This window comes from Pezoporus wallicus, unplaced genomic scaffold (genome assembly GCF_028554395.1).
Source record: "Pezoporus wallicus isolate ANWC-B61680 ecotype Strahan unplaced genomic scaffold, APGP_CSIRO_Pwel_v1 contig_6658, whole genome shotgun sequence".
NCBI lineage: Eukaryota > Metazoa > Chordata > Aves > Psittaciformes > Psittacidae > Pezoporus > Pezoporus wallicus.
Window position 1 is genome coordinate 245,918 of NW_026642312.1, and position 22,364 is coordinate 268,281.

Sequence of the window (22,364 nt, forward strand, 5' to 3'; positions counted from 1 at the left end):
AGTGTGTAATGAGTGGGTGTGCGTAGTGCAGCAAGGCTCTTTATATAGTATCTTGGTATAACCACATACTGCTATGAATAGTCAGAAATTCTGCAACTGGCAGTGGTCATTTAAAAGCTGTGCCTGGTTTTGACAGGAGGCATGATAATGCTGCTGACTTCCCTTTTAGAAAGCAAACTGTTCTTATTTAACATTTTAGTCATGATGAGTTTTACATACTTTATGAATCAGGACTGTGTTTAATGTGGTGACATCTCAAAAAAACATTAGGTCTGAAATGATTGTTTAATTTTCTAAGATGCTATCTGGTGTCTTGTAAATGAGGATTACTGTAAATCAATGATGCTTTATTATACTAGTTTTGTGGGAACAATTGCAGTACCTTTGATTTGTGCTAGAATTGCAGTTATTAATAATTCTGTTAAATGACCAGTGTTAGCACTGTATTACCTGCTGATACTGATACCTTTGGGGAATGTTAAGTAAGCTGCAGCTATCCTGTACTTCAGGAAATATAAGTTTCTTACAGTTGCCTGTTTTTCAATTGCATTTTCCCCAATGGAAATTTGAAGCTTCTGTATTAAAAAAAAAAAAAAAAATTAAAAATCTAAAACTTCTTCAAAGAAATTGGGTTCTGTATTGAGGGAGCAACATGTCTGGGCTTGTCCAATATATAAATTATATATATAAAATATATTAAAAAAATAAAAAAACCCAAATGTGTTACTAATATGGTTGTAGGGACAAACCCTGGTCAGTCCTTTAGGACAGTAGACCAATGGAGAAGACATTATCAAAAGTTACTTACCTGTTGAAATATTCATGTTTTACATACAGTATGGTAAAAGGATAGAAAATAGAGCTAATGCAAAGGCAATGGGTTTGTTCTTTTGGGAGTTTTTGTGTGTTTTTTTTGTTGTTTTTTTTTTTAATATCATTGCCTCTGGTGGCTTTTGTCTTTTGTTGTTTTTTTTAAAAAAGACTAACTGTATGCCCTGCTGCGGTATTCTTGTTTAGAGATTCCACATTCAGGGATCCTTGCTAGCTGTTATGAGCTATGACTGCTTTTTACTTCCTCTGAAAGAGATTTTTTTTTTTAGTAAAATACCCTCTCCCATGAGTTCCTTGAGTTCTGACATGTGTGGTTTTTTGTTTTTTTTTTGTTTCCCAGCAGCTAAAGCAGCAGTAAGTTTGATTTGGCAAGTCATTTGGAAAAGGAGGAGTGGAGAAGTGCGCTGTAACCACTGAACAGTAAGTGCCTGTTTTACCTGCTATTTTAGCAACAGAAGTAAGTAGGATATGCAGATGGATAGGTATGAAACTTTTATAATACTGAGAAGCATATAAAAATGTACACACATGGAAGTCTAACTATTCTGAAACTGAAACACTTTAAAAAAAAAAGACAAGATTTGCTTGAATGTAATTATGGATCAGTCATGAGCAGTGTTGAGGTATTCAGAGTAAATTATTGAAAGTCAAAACTGAGAAGTACATTAAATGACATTCTGTTAAATTGATTCAGATACTAAGTAGTTTTAAATATTCAGTATCAAAAGTCTCTAAAATTAGAGGGCACAGTTTGGATGTGTGCACACAACTCTGCCCTTGGAAACTAGGAACTAATTGAATAAAGACATGCCTGTCAGCTGTATTTGCACGCTACTAAAAATGTCACTCTGTTTTATACTATGAATGACTGTCAGCTTTATTTGCAGTATGCTTGTCTGTTAATTCAAATGCTTTTTTGAATCATGTCAGATTAAGTTTTTTTTTTTTTCAAAAGGCAGGTGTTAACTGCTTTCTATTCCTCTCCAGGATAAAATATCTTTGCAGCAGAAAGCAATATATAATAATGAATTTTGCAGCATAGATTTGGATGTAAGAAGCTAAAATGGAACACTAATTAATGAAGCTCAGTCTTAGAAATGTTTAGACATATTTGCAAGTGTATTAAGCACTTCAGCTGTTGTTTGAAGACAGTCACACAAGACAAAATATATAAGCTCTGCACCCAACATATGGTATCTTTAAAACCTTCATTACTTCAACAGGTAATTTTAAAAATTAAATTTTTGCTTTTTTTAGAATTGAAAATATGAAAGCAGCTAAGGCAGAAATTCATAACACTAGACAGTAGTTTTATTATCTTAGGAATTATGAACATGACTTTAATAGATTTCAGTATCTTTTGTTTATATACAAGTGCAGGGAAGGAGAATGCTGTAAGATCTCCCTCACTCTGGGACAATTTGCTATCTGCAGCTTTCTGTATAAACAGAATCTTGATCCTTTTAGATGAACAGGAGGCCTGGGAAGCAAAGGGACAGTGCTGCGTGTTAGTGGAGTAGGACTCACTGGAAGGAGCATGCAGTGCTCGTTTGTGTGAATGTAACTGGGATGCAGATTGGACCCAGTCAAACCAATCTGCTTGTTCACTGTTAATAGATGCACAGATCCCAGCTTTGTTCCTCTCATTCCTTTGTACCTCAATTCCTTTGTGGTACTATGTCTGGTGGTCATTCATTCTCTTGAGAAGCCAGTTGTAGCACAATAACCAAAGAAAGACTGACTCAGCTGAAAAGGGTTTTCTGTCCATTAAGTGGGCTATATTGAAGTGAGGTGGCAGGAAATGACAAGAAAACCAGAGGAAGTGGACTGTGTATTTTAGTAGTTCTGGAGTGTTGGAGGAAATCATCTGACTTGCCTAGCCGCAACCATCCTCTATCAATAAAATTGAGATTTAATACCTCTGTCTCTGAGGGACTGCACACCTCCTCCTGCTATCTTTGTGGGCTTTGGGTAGAAGCTAACTTCAGCTGCTGAATAATGAATACTGGTTTGCTAGAAAGGGGGGAAGGAAGGAAAGAAGAAACTGGGAAAGTAAGAGAACTGATATATTGCACAAACTATAAGGGTTGTAGGTTGATCATGGAAGATTAGTGGGGCTTTTAAATAAATATTACATATTTTAGGAATGACTGTAATAGTACAGGCCATCTCCTATACTTGGTAGATGCATGGGTTGAGAAGTTGTCTGAAAACCAGTTACCATGGGGATATAATTGTATTACTTTATTAGAAATCAATGCCAAGGCTGTGTGGTGGACTGTAAGAATCATTGAACTGTAAGAATACTGGAAGTAAAGAGAAAAGCTTTTAATACAATATTGAAAAGAATGATAAAGATCAAACTTCTAAACTTCACCAGATTTTTGGTGTCTGTAAAATAGCTGATGATCTTATTGTCAGAAATAGTTACTGATTGAGGTTACTGGTCCAGCATGATCAGAAGAGTTGCTGCTTAATGATTTTTTTAGACATTTGGCACTAATTACTCTCTTGTTAAAGATATTAATGGAAGATGTGGGAGAAAGTACCTCTGTTGTACATCTTCAGGATGTCTTCTGTATTTCCAGGACAGAACCACAACCCTTTTGAGTGACCTGGTATCAGGGATAACGATAACTTAGATATTATCTGTTCATGGCCTTTCTGTGCTTATAAGAAGGTTCATGGTTTCTGAGAGTGTCAAATCAGTGATGAACACTTGTTCTGGTGGTCTGTAATTGTTCAGAGTGGGAGTATATTGACACCACTAGTACATAACTGTCACTGTGTTTATTTAAGGAATACTGATAAGTGAAGATGAGCTGTTATTGTGTGCTGGTGTTATCCTGGTGCTTGATGTTATTCTGGCATGTACATTTTTGATGCATTGGATTTTAAGATTGTGTGTTGAAATAGAAGTACGACTGTCTCATAAATTGTTTGTTTTCAGTTATTTATTTTGGTGCATATCAAAGGATTGATGCCTTGTGGGCTGTGTCTTACTATTAGTGTGTGTAGTCAGCTCCCCTGGAGTCCCATTTCCTTGCTCTCTGGTGAAAATGCAGTAACAAATGAATAAGAAAGAAGTGTGGTCTCTGTTGCGTTACTTTCATTATGCTATTACTAAAGCATTTGTAATAGAGGAGATGGAGCTCCATCTGTCTATGACTTACTCTAAATTATCGGATCCGACACTGGTTATGAAAAAGTGATTTTTATCCTTGTTATCAGTGGAAGCTAGAGATCCTGGATTTTAGAAATGCAGAAATAGAGAGAATTACCTGTATTTAGAATGTTTTTGTTTGAAATAAGATAGTGTATGTATATAACCTAATTAAATAAAAACAATATGATTTTGATTTGTTACAGTCCACCTAATAAAAATAGTGAAGGCTAAAGGATGAAAGGCATAAAAAACAAACAAGCAAACACAACCCCAAGCCAACAAGATTTTTCTCTTTAACTAGATATGTTTTGGGGGCAAAATTTACCTAGTGGCAGAAGTGGATTAGTTTTTGCTCATGTGTAAGGCAAAATACCTTAAGGGCATGTCAGAAACGAACAGGATGTATGCTAGAAGAAATGCTAGAAGAAAGTATGGCTAGTCAGTGTTATGGACCTAATATTTTTGAGATGGATCAGTGCTTTCCATCTGTTTTTATCTACCAGCTAAAGTAAATTACCTGCTTCTTTTGCTAAGATATAGAGATGGCATATTTGAATGGTCTACTATCCTAGGTATCTTAAGTATGTATTTATCCTTTAATGATCGAGTTTTAAATAGGAGCATTACACAGCCAATGCTGTTGCTCATACATTAAAACTCTTATATCCTCATTTCAGGCCAGATTTCTCATACATTTGTTCAAATACATGCTGAGATAACTGGAGCTGAACTCTATCACTTGTAATGCATTGGTCTGTTCTTGACCATTTTTAAAGAGGTAGATGTCTCTGACTGGCAAGGTCTCTGGTATACTGAGCTCTAAGAAAATCAGCTTATGTGTGTACTAGTGCACAGGTAGCATCTGAGGACAGTGCAGGCAGGCATTTATATTTTTACCCAGATGCCTGGTCATGGGGCTACAGAACTGATGGACAGGGGTAGAGCAGTTGATGTCATCTACCTGGACTTGTGCAAAGCGTTCAACACTGTCCCACACGACATCCTTGTCTCTAAATTGGAGCGACATCAATTTGATGGATGGACCACTCGGTGGATAAAGAACTGGCTGGATGGCCACAGACAAAGAGTTATGGTCAATGGCTCAATATCCGGCTGGAGACCAGTAACGAGTGGCGTCCCTCAGGGATCGGTGTTAGGACCGGTCTTGTTCAACATCTTTGTTGCTGACATGGACAGTGGAATTGAGTGCGCCCTCAGGAAGTTTGCTGATGGCACCGAGCTACGTGGTTCAGTTGATACACTGGAGGGAAGGAATGCCATCCAGAGGGACCTTGACATGCTTGTGAGGTGGGCTGATGCCAACATCATGAAGTTTAACCGTGCCAAGTGCAAGGTCCTACACCTGGGTCAGAGCAATCCCAGGCACAGCTACAGGTTGGGCAAAGATGAGGTTCAGAGCAGCCCTGTGGAGAAGGACTTGGGGGTGTTGGTTGATGAGAAAATGAACATGAGCTGGCAGTGTGTGCTTGCAGCCCAGAAAGCCAACTGTATCCTGGGCTGCATCAAAAGCAGTGTGAACAGCCGGTCGAAGGAGGTGATCCTGCCCCTCTACTCTGCTCTTGTGAGACCTCACCTGGAGTATTGTGTGCAGTTCTGGTGTCCTCAACGTAAAAAGGACATGGAACTGCTGGAACAAGTCCAGAGAAGGGCCATAAGGATGATCAGGGGACTGGAGCACCTCCCGTATGAAGACAGGGTGAGAAAGTTGTGGCTGTTCAGCCTGGAGAAGAGAAGGCTGTGTGGAGACCTCCTAGCAGCCTTCCAGTATCTGAAGGGGGCCTATAGGGATGCTGGGGATGGGCTCTTCATTAGGGACTGTAGTGACAAGACAAGGGGTAACGGGTTCAGATTAAAACCAGGGGAAGTTTAGGTTGGATATAAGAAGGAAATTCCTGTTAGGGTGGTGAAGCACTGGAATGGGTTGCCCAGGGAGGTTGTGAATGCTCCATCCCTGGCAGTGTTCAAGGCCAGGTTGGACAGAGCCTTGAGTGATATGATTTAGCGTAAGGTGTCCCTGCCCATGGCAGGGGGGTTGGAACTAGATGATCTTAAGGTCCTTTCCAACCCTAACAATTCTATGATTCTATGTTGCGCAGCCCAGGCTGAGTCCTTTGCTGCCAGAGCTGGAAAGCTGCTGTTTACAAGAAATAACTATTCTAATATGTATTCCCTACTCATAGGAAGAGCTATAAATGTAAGCCTCAAAGAAGCAGCCATGTTAGAAACATTTAGGGCTCCTTTTTACATTTTTCCTCCCCCCCTTTTTTTTTTCATTTATTATTATATAAAATTACTTAATTCAACTGTTGCTTGAATGTTTTTAAAGTAATTATAAATTTAGATTTTAAAAGATAAGAACTAAAAAATAGCTGGCACACTTTTTATTAGTTTAAAGCTTGGATTCCAAACTGACCAGTGCAATTAATTATGAAAACACTTGTAGAAGGTAACACTGAAGTTTAATGAATAATTCTCCTTAAAATTCTTTCCGCAATGTTTTCCAAGAGTAATGTTCATAATATAATCTAATATTGAACTCCTTTTTATTATTTCCTCTGTATTGATTTAATTAACTGAGGTGAAGAATATTTGTTTTCATAAGATGTTGTAGAAGGTATTAGGTAAATTGTCACAAAAGCTAATGCAGTGCTATAAAACTTACAACTTCCTCTTTTATAAACTTCATGCCTTATATTGGAAGGCTCTCTAGAGTGGAAAAATGAATATTTAACTCTTTGGAAAAGTGGAACAGAGGAGTGTATTTTTTATTTTTTTTTTTTTTTTAGTTTCTGTTATTTAGGGAAAATACTATGAAATATTATTACTGTTATAAGTTATTCTTGATTCAGAATGTTGTTAATCCTACAAGAACCTTGTTTATTTTCATTACCTTTGGATTAAGCCCTGACATTCTTTACTGGATACTTAAGCATGTGTATCTTTTTTATGTGTCTCTTTACTTTTCATGCATAAAACCCCTGCGTTATTGCAACAATCATATAAGAGTCCTTCATGTTCATGCAGTGGGCAGACACAAGTGTTAAATACAATGTTGCTTAAATCTGACATAAGTATTTTTTTACAGACTGTTCCATCTCATTCCAGCAATGTCAGCACCTCAGAATTCAGAATTTTGGAGATAAAATATTAAAATTTTAAAATTACAGGAAGCTGCATGGTGATGTGTGGAGATGACTTCATAATCATGAAATCATGATGCCCCCTCAGAAAACAAAGAAACAAACAAAATGCTTCTCTGATGTTTCTTCAGTCAAGGGTGGGATTTGGGATTGACTTTAGTTGCTATACTAGGTGTTGCTTCACCAGTCCTTACCTGGGGATTAAAGATTGTGACAGGCCTGTTCAAGTAGCACCTCAGTCTCCTGTTTGCTAAATTGATTTAGCCTCCTGTGCAAATGATTTCTCTGTCAGGAAGGAATAGGCCTGAAGATGCATCACATCAGGATCCTGGACTTCTGTTAGCTTTTTTAACTTTTCTAACCACTGTGGGTAATTTATTTTCTTGATAATGTTCTGTTATGAAGCTTGTGGCAATTTGTTTTGGTAACTGCGTACTTTGTTTAATTCTCAAAGGATGATGAAGGTCTGATCAATCCCTTTCTAGTAATATTAGATCTATGCTAGAATATGTGGAAATTTATGTATTCTTATCAATAAAATACTAATTTACTTTCATCAGAAGAAGCAGATAGCCAGTGAGGAAACATAAGAGACTGAAATGCAAGAGAACAGCCTTGCATATCACTTTGGTTGTTTAGAGATGAAATTGTATGTAGTTATCTTTTGTATCTTTTTGTAGTTTGTCTTGATTGTTTTCATAACATATAATCCAGGCCTCATTGGAGAAAAAGATAGATCTGGAAGCTGTTACAGTTTTAAATTTATTTTTCATTGTTCTATTGTTCTATTACTCATTAAATTATGTTCTCTCTACTTTCATCCACAAATAGTTTGCATGTTGCATTTAGGTACCTCAATCTACCCCTTTTCATTACTTGCTCAAATAGAGGAGTCTGCGAACAGTTTAGTTGTAAGCACTGTCAAATAAGGCTCAAAATGAGACTAAGATATGAGGTTTTGCTCAGAAACTGATCTTTTCTGGAAATGCTTTCCCTCTTAAAGTGAGAGTGTTTTTTTTTCTGACTATTCAGTCCTGACTATGGTGCTCTTTCAATGATGCTGGACAAGTGCAAACCCCTCATCCTGCTCATTTATGAGAAAAGAAATAAAGCTCCAGGACACATGTAAGTTACAGTTTGAGGTGCCCTTTTCCTTCTCAAAGACCTTCAACCCACAAAGAGTCTTACAGTGTTTCAGTTGCTATTAGACTATTATTAATGTATTAATGGAAGACAAGCACATTTTGAAACTGAATGCTGCCTTCTTAAATTTTCCCAGTGAGATAATTATAGAATGTTATTTATCTACAGAAGCTGTTCTTCCAGTTCCTCCATTAGAGCACAAATGACCTGATCTTTAAAAAGTTCAGTTTTAAGCTTAGTTTTAATCATACAATCCCATTAATGTGAATGAGCTTTTCACTAATAGGCCTAAAGTTAAGTAAGTCTTTTTTTGTTTGCACAAATCAGAACCTAAGATGTGATCCTGCTAATTAACCTTGATTCTCCTTGCCCTTCTTTTTCTGAGGATTTGCTGGTGTTATGGCTTGGACGTTACATATCAGTTTATCTTCACTGGAAGTTGTTTGGACAAGAATGGAAGCTACAATTTTCACAAGAATGCTGTGAAGTTGCATATACAAAATCTGTGACAGTTCATTTGCACTAGTATGTTTGACAAATTTTGCTATTTAAATGTCAATACAAAGTAGTAGACGAAAATTTTCATCTGTATAAAACCTGAATTTCTTAAGGTCATTAATAATGTTTCATGATGTGTTTTAAATTTCAGTTCAAATTAAAAATCATATACAGGACAGCATCCCTTCTTAAGAAAAGAATATTAAGAACAATAAAGAACAGTTTCAAATAAAACCATGGAAATATTCCTTCCTGTTGTAAAAGATGAGTGAGAATGTTAGAATGAAGATGACTTTGTGTTAGGATTAGCACATGATTAATTTATAAAAAATATATATACTCATTCACAAATGAATTTAATGAAATACTGTGTGTTCAAAGATAGTAATACATGCATCAGGACTGAAAGAATTGGATCTTCTCTTTTGTTTTGGTGCCTTTTTATGACAAATTACTGTTTTGCATTCCTGAGAAAGAAAGTGATTGTAAATGTAGCTGTTGGAAAAAACAAGTATCATATAGTCTCAACAACAATTAAACATGTTACCATCTTCTTTATATCAGTATTGACTTCCAGTGGTAGCTGGACATGGTTATTTATCAGAGTACACTCTTATTTTTATGTATATTTTTACCCATTTTTCATATACCATGCTATGCAACGTAAACTTTCTTAAGACAGAAAACTTATTCTTTGTACTCATTGCCCTCCCTAAATAAAGGAAAAGAAAAAAATGAATATACATGCAAGTAGAGTATTTTCTCAGTTATAATGAGTTCAGTTATTGAACTGAAATTTATTAATCACGCCTATTAAGAGTTTTAAATTATTGTTTGGGGGCTTTAGTTTATATATATGTGTGTGTGCACATATATATATGTATAAATCTTAGAGCAATAGAAATGGAAAAGTGAGTAAAAATTAATATATCAGGGAACTTTACGTTAGAAATTGTAACAGACTTGTGCAACTACTCAGAAATGGGAACTTGTAGACGTTTTGTTCTCAGAGGTACACACACACATACACATCCCTGTGGATGGTGTTTATGTGTGTGTTTACACAGCCTTATCAGAGCAGTTTTAAACAGAAAAAGTATTTATTTGATCACCTTGTAGCTAGCCATAGGTTCTAGTGTTTAATCAGAAAAAACAAACTTCAGAACTATAGAAATATTAGTGGCAAAGAAGTAAATTAGCTGCCTTTTCTTTTGTCTTTCATCACTGTTCTGTTGGTTTTTGTGGATTCGTAGAATTATTTTACTTGCAGATTATTTGGTCCTGGATTATGCTTGGGTGTAAACTTCTGAAAAATACGAGATGGATTTACTAAATGAATAAAGAAGTAGTGATCACAGGCAGGAGTACTTCAAAGTATCTAAGCAGGTTTTGCTGTTGTAATAGCAGAAAGAATAGCTATGAATATATATACACACTGAAAGTCTGCAGTGCACTTTTAATGTAGCCATGTGTAACTATTTAATACACTCTCCCAACAAACCATATAAAATACCTCAGTCATTTGCATGACTTTTCAAAACTCACTTTGAGACCTTTTTCATTTAACTCTAAAAACAGGGTTTTAACTGAATTTAGTACATAATTTCTTTCTGAATTTGCAAAAGCTAGAGAACTTGTGAAAATGTTTTATTGGGGTATTTTGGAAATGTTCAGTATCGGTAGGGACTGCACTGAAGAAAAACACAGAAGTTGTTTCTTATATAGTAGAAATCATTGTATTTTCATATTAATGTCCCATGATAGGAAACTTAGTTATCTGGATTTGAGGAATCTTCCAATAATAGAAAGATCTTCAAAAGTAAATCAGAAAAAAAATCCATTCCACTGGTCTAAATTGCCTGTAGGGTGAAACAAATACATGCTTGATGCTTGTATTCATTTATACTACAAAAAAAAAAGCTGTGATTTCTTTCAAAGCAAAGGAACATTTAAAACCTCACATCCAGAATTACATTTACTCAGTTTGTTCAGGCAGCCTTTTGTAAGACATTTGGTATTTTTCTAATTATTAGAGATTTCTTTCTTGCCAAGTTAACATAAGTAGATGTCTCAAATATTTCTGTATTTACAACAGCATTTATCCATAGAAAATTCCAACACCAAACTTCACTAATTTTCCTTTTGATTTGTTTGTTACTTATAGGCAGACACTTCTTGTTTACATACCCACAAACACATAGATGTTTATCTATCTATTTCCTTCATTCATCCTTCTGGGCAAAGCTGCCTTTGCAAGTTATGTGACTGTTCTGTATATCAGTTCTCAGTTGTTAATACTTTGCAAAATGAGTTACTAAGTTATATTGTTTGCATTTAACAGATAACATGTTACTATAGGCATTTATGAGATAGCTGTGACATTCCATTTGAAGAATTCTGAATAACTCAGTCTAAAACAGAACCGAATACATTTATGGATGGGAGTGATAAATTGAGAAGCCTGGTGTTTAACACTGGCTGAGCTGGAAGAGTAAGGAAGAGAGGAAGATAAGATTAAAAAAAAAAGTTATACTCAGTATATACTTTTCAAGAGTAGAGAAAGCTAAACATAATGAAAGGACGAGTGCAGCTAAAGGCAAATCTAGTTGGTACTGTGTAGAAGAAGAGCATTTTTAGGGAAATGGTAAGAAAACAACATACCAGCAGCAATGCTGTGTGTTTGACAGTGATTGTAGTATGTTTGGCAGAAGTAATGTCCTGAAGAAATTGAAGACTTATGTATCTTAGTTAATGTGTGGTGTGAAAAGAGGTGTTTTTAAATACAGACTTCAAATTTAGACTCGACATATATGGATGTCTCTTTTTCTCTTTACTAATAATATTTATTTATTTAATGGCACAAGAGAAATCCTGAAGCTGCCAATGACCATTGAGAAGAGCACTTATTCACCTTTTTTGACATTTAAAATTATTCCTGTTCTTCAGTGTTGGATTCTTGGGTGATAGTTTTCCTTATGAAAAGAATTTTCTATTATTGGGGGTTTTGTGACTTCCCTGATTTTTTTTTTTTTTTTTTTTGTATGAACTGAGGAGTATACATCCAAGGAACAACCTGATTCAGCAGTTGCAGGAGCTGAATCAATTTGTACACCTGTAAAACAATGAATAGGAATTAACTGAACTGGTACCACTTAATTATAGGCTTTATGAAATAGATTTGCAATAAAAAAATAATCTAGCTCTGCAGGAGCTGTAACAGTTTATGAAGGTCTAAAATGAAGAGAGAGACCCTGATGTGTGCTGTAAGAGACCTGGGAGGGAAAAGCTGGTAGGTGATACCCTCCAGGCGTTCCTCCATCATTCCACACCAACCCCCCCGCCCCTTCCCTCTTTCAGGTTATTTTACCATCTCCTTCTCCCCTCCCATATGAACAACTTGCTTGTAATTACCTTTTCCTTATCTATCTCAGTTTTTCTACAAGTGCACTCAAATACAGCATTTCTGGCAGTGTTTCCTAGGGAGCGTCAATCTTTCAAAGTATTACTGAGATAGTTACCTAGGCAGTGATTTGAGTCTGCAAAAGAGCTCCCATGTTCTTCTGGAATGGTCTGTGAAATTCAGGTGCTTCTCACATAGGTCTTTGTGAAATCCAACCATTCCTTATGGCTCTGTAACCTCTTACATTGTTATCTGTTGCCTCCAGCGAGTTTTTTCATATCTGGTGGTTTCTGACCTCCTGTTTATTTAACTTAACCCCAGGACAGTTCTTTTTCCCACAAGCTTCTCTGCAGTCTCTGAGAAGTTGCATCCAGGCAAGAAGCCCTTTCAGCAGGGCTTTGGACTAGCTGATGCCCAAAGGTCCTTCCAACCTGCTTTATAGGATTCTGTGATGTTAGACATGTCATGTCAGGATGTTGTAAAATAGGTAGATCACAGAATCACAGAATCATTAGGGTTGGAAGAGACCTTTAGAGACCATGCAGTTAAACCCCCTGCCAAGGCAGGGCCATCTAGACAGGGCAGTGTCTACACAGGAATGTGTCCAAGTGGGTTTTGAATGTCTCCAGAGACGCAGATGCCACAACCCTCCTGGGCAGCCCATTTCTCTGCTACCCTCAGTGTGAAGTTGTTCCTCCTGTTGAGGTAAAACTTCTTGTGTTTTAGTTTATGGCCATTGCTCCTCGTCCTGTGGCTGGGCACTATTGTAAAGAGTCTGGCACCTCCTCCTGGCACCCACCTTTGAGATATTTATGTGCATTAATGAGATCCTCTCTCAGTCTTCTCTTCTCTAGACTAAACAGGCCCAGCTCCCACAGTCTCTCCCCATAGAAAAGATACTCCAAACCACTGATTATCCTTGTGGCCTCTGCTGGACCCTTTCCAGTAGGCTCTTGTCTTTCTTATACTGAGGAGCTCAAAGATGGACACAGGACTCCAGATATAGCCTCACAAGGGTTAAGTAGAGGGGGAGTATCACCTCCCTTGACCTAAAGTTGAATGATCGTGAAGAAGTCTTCGTGCCACTTTCACTGAAGCCAGGAACAATTTGCTTTGGTTTCATGTACTGCTCAAAACAAATTCAAACTTGAAATAGAATCCAGGTTACATTTTCTTCTTTGCAAAGAATGTTTTTTACTATTTTGCCAGTAACTGACCCAAAGAGATGGTCTCACTTGTCAAAAGTTGGGCACTATTTGACCTCTTGATCTGATTTCTCAAAAACTAAATTCCATAAAAGGCATTCTGAAGGCTGAAGTATTGTTTCATAAGCTCCCCTTTCTGTATATTGCTGTAATTAAGGATTTTCTCATGGTTTTATTGTTTTTTTTTTCTTGTAGAAATTTTAATACAAAACCATATTAATATAGATTTAAAAAGAAAAAGAAAAAGATATGCAAGATTGTCCTGTTTTCATCTGGGATAGATTTTTTTTTCTTCATAGTAGCTGGTGCAGTGCTGTGTTTTGGCTTTAGTCTGAGAGTAGTTCTGATAACATACCAATGTTTTAGTGGTTGTTATGTAGTGCTTACCCTAAGTCGAGGACTTCTCAGTCTCTCATGCTCTCCCAGTGAGGAAGGACACAAGAAGCTGGGAGATAGAAGAGACCGGACACATGATCAGAACTGGCCAAAGAGATATTCCATACCATAGAACATAATACCCAGAATATAAACTAAGGGGAGTGATCACTGGTCCATGACAGGCTGGGCATCCATCAGCAGGTGGTGAGCAATTGTATTGTGCATCACTTGTCTTTCTTGGGTTTTATTCCTCTCTCTCACTTTTTCCTACTCTCTTTTTTTTTTTTTACTTTATTTCAGTTATTAACCTGTTCTTATCTCAACCCATGAATTTTACGTCTTTCCTATTCTCCCCATCCCACTGGCGGAGGTAGACAGGGAGTGATGGAACTACTGTGTGTCACTTAGCTGCCAGTTGGGGTTAAACCATAACATACTCTCTTACTGAGGAAAACAGCTGATGCTGAGTGCCACTGAACTATTGAAAATGGTATCTTTGCTGAGCTTGGAATTTTGCAGTTCACCTCGTGGGAATTGGAGATTTGTCATTTGAGTCCAGCATACAGAAAATTAGCTAGGTTGGTCATGATTATGATGGACAGTGATAAATAAAATTTTGCCATGACTACTTTTTGAGGAAAGAAATCTGTAAGTTGTGTGCTTTAAATTGAAAGCTTATTGGGAAATTTCAGACAAGAAATTATTTAGCTGCAGTGTTTCAATATGTAAGAAGCAAAATTTTATAGAAGGCTTGCTTCAGTGGGAAAAAAAAGCTCAAAGTTATTTACTTATGCCATTTAAATGTTTTTAAATTAAAATTGCCTTTGCTTTGAAACCTAGCTGATTTTTAATGTTAAAGCATTGTATTTAAAAGAAATATTTTTTTTAATTGACCGGAATTGGCTTATCTACCTTGTCTGTTTTGTTTTCCGTCATTATTTCAGTAATGTTGCTACATTAAAAATGGAACAAAGAGCTGGTTTTCTTCCTGAGTTGTGAAATACATGAAAAAGTAGATTATCTCAGAAACAATAGTCACAATTTATGTTTTGATTCAAAAGGAAGAGAACAATTGGCCAGTAAAAATGTATTTTGGTTGTTTTCTCTATTGAAATAGATCACATTTTGGGCATGCTTTCTAACTGCTCTTCAAGCACTGGAAAAAGAATGTTTTCAGATTTCAAGCATACATGGCAAGATTTGCTTAAAAGGATTGGTCATTTAATATTTTTATCTAAAACACTGAGATTTAAGTTTATGCATACAGTAACACATCACCCATCTAATCTGAGAAACATCTGTATACTGTATATTATGTATTGTCAAAATTTCAATAATTATAATAATACAATGAATAATGTGCATGATTTTAGTACAATGCTGAACTGATAACAAACTATGGGAGGTAAATGTCTTTAACACTTTTTAAAGCATCTGATGTCTACATTGGGCCTCCCTTCCCTTTTGTCATTTTTTACCAGTCATTTGGGATTCTGCCACACTCCTGAGAGGAGACCTTGCCATTTCTTTTTGAGAAATAATTTGTTAGGACAAACAGTACCTGTGGATTATACACAAGTGGGATGCCGCAAGTTCTTCCTTTTTAAACTGGGTAGTTGCTCATCAGAGTTTCATGTATTTGCTTTGTTCCCTGACTGGGTGACCTGACATTTACAAATGAGAGGAATGACTCAAGAAATCACTGAAATTTCTTTTTCTGCTAGCAAGTTCCTCAGGAAGAGAAACAGCACAGAAGAAAAGCCTCTGCTGCTTTGGGAATGTAAAAGGACCCTTGTGCTGTCTTGCATATCTGTATTATCCTTGAATAGCTACATGGACTCTAGACATAAATGTAGATGGATTGGTCTCTCTGGTTGAGGTAAAGAGAAAGACGTGAGTCAGATTCATGAATCATCTGCTTGTGTTTCAGAGGTAACGGCTAGCATGACTGTGGGTGCAATTACAGTTACAGAAATGGTGGCTGGATTTTATCTAATTGTGTTGTTACTGTGTCGTGATTCTGACAGTCACTCTCTGAGCAAATCTGATAGGTATAGTTGCAAAAAATATTTCTTCATTTGTGATTGTGGCAGAGCACTTACATTATCCTGAAGTTGCTATGTGCCTGCTTGTTGCATACAGAATAGTTTATTTGCCAGCTGAGGACAGGCTTTGTATCCTGAATCACTGTTATTTGCAAATTATGCATGTTTTCTGTTTTGTTTGCAAACTTTGCAGATCTTCGTTTGTTCAAGGAAGATAGTATGTTTTTTTTTTTACTCATTTGCACTCTGTTTCACAAAATATCTTGGCTAAACAGGGTAAAAAATCCATTGCTTAGTAGTGTTTAATAGTTTTCTCTACTCATTCATGAATATAAGAATGCTTTCTAATAATCCTCTTCAATGTATTTTCTAAAATCAGTGAGTCTTTTAAATTATCTCTACAGTTAACCACTCACTGGAGACATTTATTACTAAAGGCAGTATAGCAGATCACAGCTGATCTTGCATATTATCTAACCAAAGCATCAATTAGATACACTTTCAAAAATCCTATTATAGCAATAAGACTTGAATTCCATAGTAGTTCTAATGTATTTCTAGCACAACAGCGCAGGTGTAGATCTTATGTGAGCTGCCTGTTTGTAGTCTGGAATGAGAAACTTTTTTCTGATGGGAATTTCAAAGGCTGATTTCAAGGGTTTTGTTATAGGGCATCAGTGATTTTTTTGTATGTAAAGAACTGGACATCCCTCCTTTTTTTTCTTCTTTCCACCCCCCCCCCCCCCACCCCCCGTTTTTTTGTTGTCATTGATTAAAACCAAATTTTAAAAGAATCCTTTGTTTGTGCCATGTAGTATCAATCTCCTTTGCCATATATTGTGCTGGATTAGTTGCCTAGCTATAATGCGGCTAATTTTTCCTCTTTGTCAATGCTGCTTCAGTTAATGCTATCCATTAAGGAATCCATTAAAGGCTGTGTTTAGCAGTAAGCTACACATAGGATCAGAAGAACGTACTTTGATCACTAGTCCACATTGCTTTTTATAAATTCCTTGAACTCCTATCGAAGATGCTATTTTAAGACCTTGGTACAAGACAGTCTTGACAGTCTTATCAAGGAAAAGGAATGATGAAGCAGGTGCCAGTGCAGTTTCTTTTGCCACAAGCAGCTTTAAAACCTTTTGAATGTTCCTTGTGACAATTTATCTCCTAAGGCTGTTTCAGCTTTTCACACTCTCCACTCATTCTCATGGTGCTGTTAGGTATGGTTCCTGTGGGGTTATGTCCTCTGGGGAAGTCCATCTAGATGAAAAACATGACTAACCTACTTTAACCTAGGTGTTACCAGGAAGTAGTTCTGCCCAGGGCTGCTTGCCCTGCTCAGCATTTCTGTTCTCTTTTAATTGCAGGTGCTGTTAGGCTTTCCTTCCAACTTTCTTCATAATAAAATCTGAATTCCAGTTGACACACCTCCTTCTGTAAGGAATGTGGTGACTCTTCTATAAATAATCTCAAAAGCTTTTCTTCATACCATGTCTGTTCCATTTTATGACTCCAGCTAGTTTAAATGATGCAACCTATTTTAGCCAGCAAGGTAACTTTTTAAGGCCTATTAAAATAACAGGGACTCTGGATTCTGAACATTAAAGCGGTGTACTTTAATATTGGAGGTAAAAGTAAAGTAAAAAATGACAATTAACTTTAATCTAGAACTTGCATCAAACCAGTGCTGGCTAATAGGGCTGCAGCAGGATTTTAAAGAAAGTATTTGAAAGACTTTATTCCATCCTGACAAATTAATCAGAAAAAATAAAAACTAGTAATGTCAGTGTATTAATGTTGGATGAAAAGTTATCTCTGGCTTTATCTTCTTCCTTTTTTAGTCTCAAGATAGTATGAACATAATATAATACATTTACAAAGGAGAAGATCAGACTTAGCTGTCGTACTAGAAATAAAGGAGTCTATACTTGTGTTGAAGGTTTGGGTACAACCTGTCCAATATCAAACCTATAATGCAAATAAGAATAGAAACAGAACCACAAGCTGTTTCAGTTAATTCACATTAATTTAAAACTAAGAACATGTTCAGGAGTTGTTAACCCAAAGGGTGGGTTTTTTTGTGGTCTTCATAGAATAATAATAATACCATATTCGTTTCTATGACTATAGAAATTTCACAGAGTTGAGTCAGTAAAACAAGAAATGTTAATAAAAATCTAGAAATAAAGCTCATGAAGTAGATCACTGAGAGTAAAAGGAATATTTGCAAGTAATGTCTGCCTTGAATGGAGGAAGAGACATTCTGAGATTCTATAGTAGCCAGTATTATGAGCACTTTGGAAGAAATCTTATGTGAGACAAACTGGAGTTAATGGAGGTTTCTGACATTGCTTCTGTGGAGCTACAAGCCAGCAGAGGAATGGAACCTCATAAATAGGGATTGTTTGGCATGTCTGTCAGTCAGGTTACTATTGAAAAATTAATCACACACTGATATCTGAAATAATTTAATGAGTTTGAAATAATCTAATGCTAAGTCTACAGCTAGACCCTACTGTTACCTTTAAAAAATCAAGTGGTGATTTAGAGTAATTTATTAGCTCCTGAGCAATGCCTAATGTTGGGTCTCTCAGTACAACATTAGGGCATAAAACCCATACCTGTGCTGTCAGTTTATCTTTCTGTTATGTAACGTAGTAAGTTACTTTCCAGAGAGCCAGCTAACTTGCTTTCCCAAATGAAAGATTTGTGTCTGGAATTTTGTTTTCACTGTTTTAGAATACCCCAATATGTGTGATTTCCCTTTCCTTAAAAATATCCCTGGATACAGCTGCTATTTTTGTTTCTTTCTCTGCTTTTTATTTGACTGTTCCTTTCTCTGAGGGGTAGGAAGTAAAGGGGAGAGGAAATGCAAAAGGAGGGCATTTTTTGGTTTGTTTTCTTGATGCTTATTTGGGCAGTGTCACGAGTGGTGTACTCAGATCTAAGTAATTAATTTTACATAATGTTTTTCTCTGTTTATAAATTAAGCCTAAGAATATCACAGCTTTTCCCACCTACTGCATAGCAACCTGTAATCATTAACCCTATGCAGTTGTCTTTATAATGTTATATTAATTATATCTTTTTTTCTGAATCAAATGTATCATCAGTTGACTTGATTTGCAAGTTTCATGTGAAAATGTGGAAGTTAAGTTAGAAGAGCTTTTTTGGGTTTGGAAGGCAAAAAGCACAGGGAAATACAAACCAGGATTGCACTGCCCGTGGCAATTTCAGCATACCATTGTATGTATCTGTTGTTATACCAACACATATGTGGAAATTTATTATTTTTGTTTTTAGTTTCCTTTATGTCAGCTGTCTTTGTCTTGAACTGTATTAACCGGATTTCTTACACTTCACAGAAATTTCACTGCTGGGGTTTTACACACGCATGCTTACAGGTCTGAGAGAAAAATCATCTCTAATAGCTTCACATATTAGCTTTCACAGCTTCAGCTGTTTCCAGTTATACTTTCCAGTTTGCTTCTCTATCTTGATTTAATTTTCTGCAATTTTTCAGTGTCTTTGTTGTATCTTGCTATAATTTTTCTTCTGTTATTTATCTGTTTATAATGCCTGCTTACGTGTCAGTTTTGGATCCCATTTTATTTTCTCATTTTCCCTTTCCCCAAACCTTTCTCTCCAGAACAGAATTTCTCTTGCCTTATATGAAAGAACAATTTACACTTTTCATAGTAACTTTCTTTTGTGGTTATTTTAATTTACTTTGTAAAAGGGATATATTTAAAGTCATTTACTAGGTGAAATAACAGTCTCCCAGTTCTAGATTATCATAGACAATTTTTGGATTTGGCGATTAGAAGTGATCTGTACCAAAAGACTGTGTGTGTAAAAGAATGGTACAAGAAATAACACCCCCTGATATTGTACAGCCATCAGCTGGGGTTGTTCGCTTAAAGAATTAAAGAGGGAGATATCCAGTCATCTTTCTCTCTGTTTCTTTAGGAAACTGACTGAGTTCCAGGTTAATAAAGATTAACTTTCAGAACAGTAATATACTTACACGTAAATTTAGCAATAATTTGGGATTTACCTTACAAATTAAAGAATTTTTTCTTATTCTGTTGAAGTAAAAAAGTAGTTCAGTTTCCCTTTTCTAGAAAATCTGTCAACATAGAACTATGGTGTCAAGACATTTGTAGTTATTGGAGTTACTATTAAACTATTTTAGGAAAATTTTATTTACTTTCTTTCCTAGTTCTTAATCTCACCAATGTAGCTACAACATAACCACAGCAAAGGGGCAAGACAAGTGCTACAATTTTTAAATGCTTTCCAAAATAGTTTTGATGCTATTTCTGTGAGATAGACTAGCATGTGCAGAAGACAGTATTCTTTTAGAAAGCATACTATGATGATTATATATTGTGTCTGTATCACATAAGCTAAGAAAGACTTGGTGCCTCATTTTTTTGTAGAGTCCTATAGCTCAGGTCTACCAGTTTTTGAAATAGAGATCAACTACAGATGAACCATTTCCCTTCATCTACCTAGAATTTCTTTTTTTTTTCTGCCAATTACCAGAGTTCCTCAGGAGTATTGTATATTCTGCTGGCAATTTATCAAGCTCTTCTTCAGAAGGATAAAACAAAAAAGTTACATCCAATTTTTCATTCTGATAACTAGCCTGTTACTGTCTTTGGTCCCCAGGTCAATGCACCATTATTTCTGCAGTGATGAAAGATATAACTTTAGCAATAGACTAAGCACAAGCAACACAGGAAGAAGGGAATATTTTCCTGCCTGATTTTTTAAATAATTATATTGATTTAAAGCTGGCCAGATTTTCATAATGGAAGAATTTGTTCTGACAGGGAGGAAGTCTAGAGGGCAGAGTGCACAGGGAGAAGTCAGAAAGTATATGAGAAATGCAATTTATTGTAAGTTCCATGAGTAATTGTCACTCCATCACTGTGGGACTGAAAAGGGTCCCCAAGGGATGCGGCAGAAGATGTGCAGAGCTGTGTCGAATGTGCATCTGCAAAACTGAATCTTCCAGTTGAATTCAAATATGTGCAGAAATTGATTATGGGAGATTGGGGACACTGAGATTCAGGACGAGTCCGTTACGAAAGATGCATCTCCTCATGATGGTGAAGCATACATGCTTTGCATCACTATGCTCAAACTGGTTTCCTGGGAATTCATTACAGTGTCTTGCTGCCACACTAAGCGGTAACTACTGTGCTGTAATGATTTCCAGAAATGCTGGTGGAACTTTCCCACCTCATCTTATTTAATTATTTAATTTTAATTCACTCTGAGAGTCTCTTGAGATACACAACTCATTTTCATGAGGGCTCCCAGGAGACAGCAATAACACAAGTCTACTTTGCAGTTGCATACATCATTATAACAAGAGCTATAAAGCAGGGCACTTAATCTGAACCTGCAGACAAGAGCACTGAGCAGTCAGCATCTCTCAGTATGTTAGCTTAAGGTAACAATTTGAGGGATTTCAGAAAATACAGTCTTTCACTCAAGTTTGTCTATTCTTTGCAACCGTCTCTTCTGCAGTAACCATTCAACGTCTTTCCATCTGTACTTTCCCCTGTAGACAAACTGCTGTCTTCACGGGAGAGCTGAGGTTTCTTTAGAGGAGGTGGTGTAGTCTTTTAATGAGTGTTTATGCTATACCTTTAGTAAGAGTGTGCTGACTATATACGAATAAGGACCTTTGTATTGAGCATTAATTAGACTTTGGTTATAAGAGATGTTTAGCAGAGTGAAAACACTTCAAAGAATCTTCAGTAAAAATCATTCCTCTTTGGAAACAATTCTCCAGGCTTCACACACAACTCAGGAACAGCTGAGGGCTAAACTTCTAGCATGAATATAGCAGGAAGTAGATGTGTTATTATTATTATTAGTGGTGGTGGTGATGTTTTCTGTTGAAAATATTTGTTCAGAACAAAGAATTTTAAAACTTTAATTTTGGGGCAAGTGTTTAACACCTAATCTCTGAATGGAGGTAAATAACAGTGTTTTTTTGCAAAATATAAATTTAATGCCTTCTAGTTAATGCTAAGAAAAACAGATATTTCTGAGATGAAGAAGCCCTTCATAGTTTTGTCTCTTATTTGCTCTAAGTCATATAAAGCCGAAACTATGATATACCACAGTTTACAGGCTCCATCTTGTTTTTTGCTTGTTTTATTTTGTTTTGGGATTTTGTACGTTTGGTTTTGTTTTTTTTTTTCTCTTTAATTTGTTGTAGAGTTTTTTTGTTTTTTTTCCTATGAATGACTTCTGAGGGGGGAAATAAAGAAAGTTCTGTGTAGTAAATCTTGATTTGTGGGTATCTATCTGCTGTACTCATTTGTATTTACTTTTCTATAAGGCAAGAATTTTCTGCTACCACCATCCCCATGGTTCTTATAAAGGAAAGTTCAGTAGTAATGATTTCAAATAAATTTAAAATGTGTCATTGAGAAATTTCAAAGCACATTTTTAACATTATGCACAGCTTATAGTCTTATGAACTGCTCCCAGGCATTTCCCAAGATGGAA

At 36.2% G+C, this 22,364-nt stretch overlaps 1 protein-coding gene across 2 annotated transcripts in view; it reads left to right on the plus strand.

The window, feature by feature from the left end:
- Positions 1–22,364, plus strand: part of CDH18 (cadherin 18) — a 268,040-nt gene that overhangs the window by 61,457 nt on the left and 184,219 nt on the right. For both annotated transcript variants that reach the window (XM_057428840.1, XM_057428841.1), the window contains exon 3: positions 1,172–1,251. The gene's annotated coding sequence lies outside the window, so the exon portion shown is untranslated. The remainder of the gene's footprint in view (positions 1–1,171; positions 1,252–22,364) is intronic.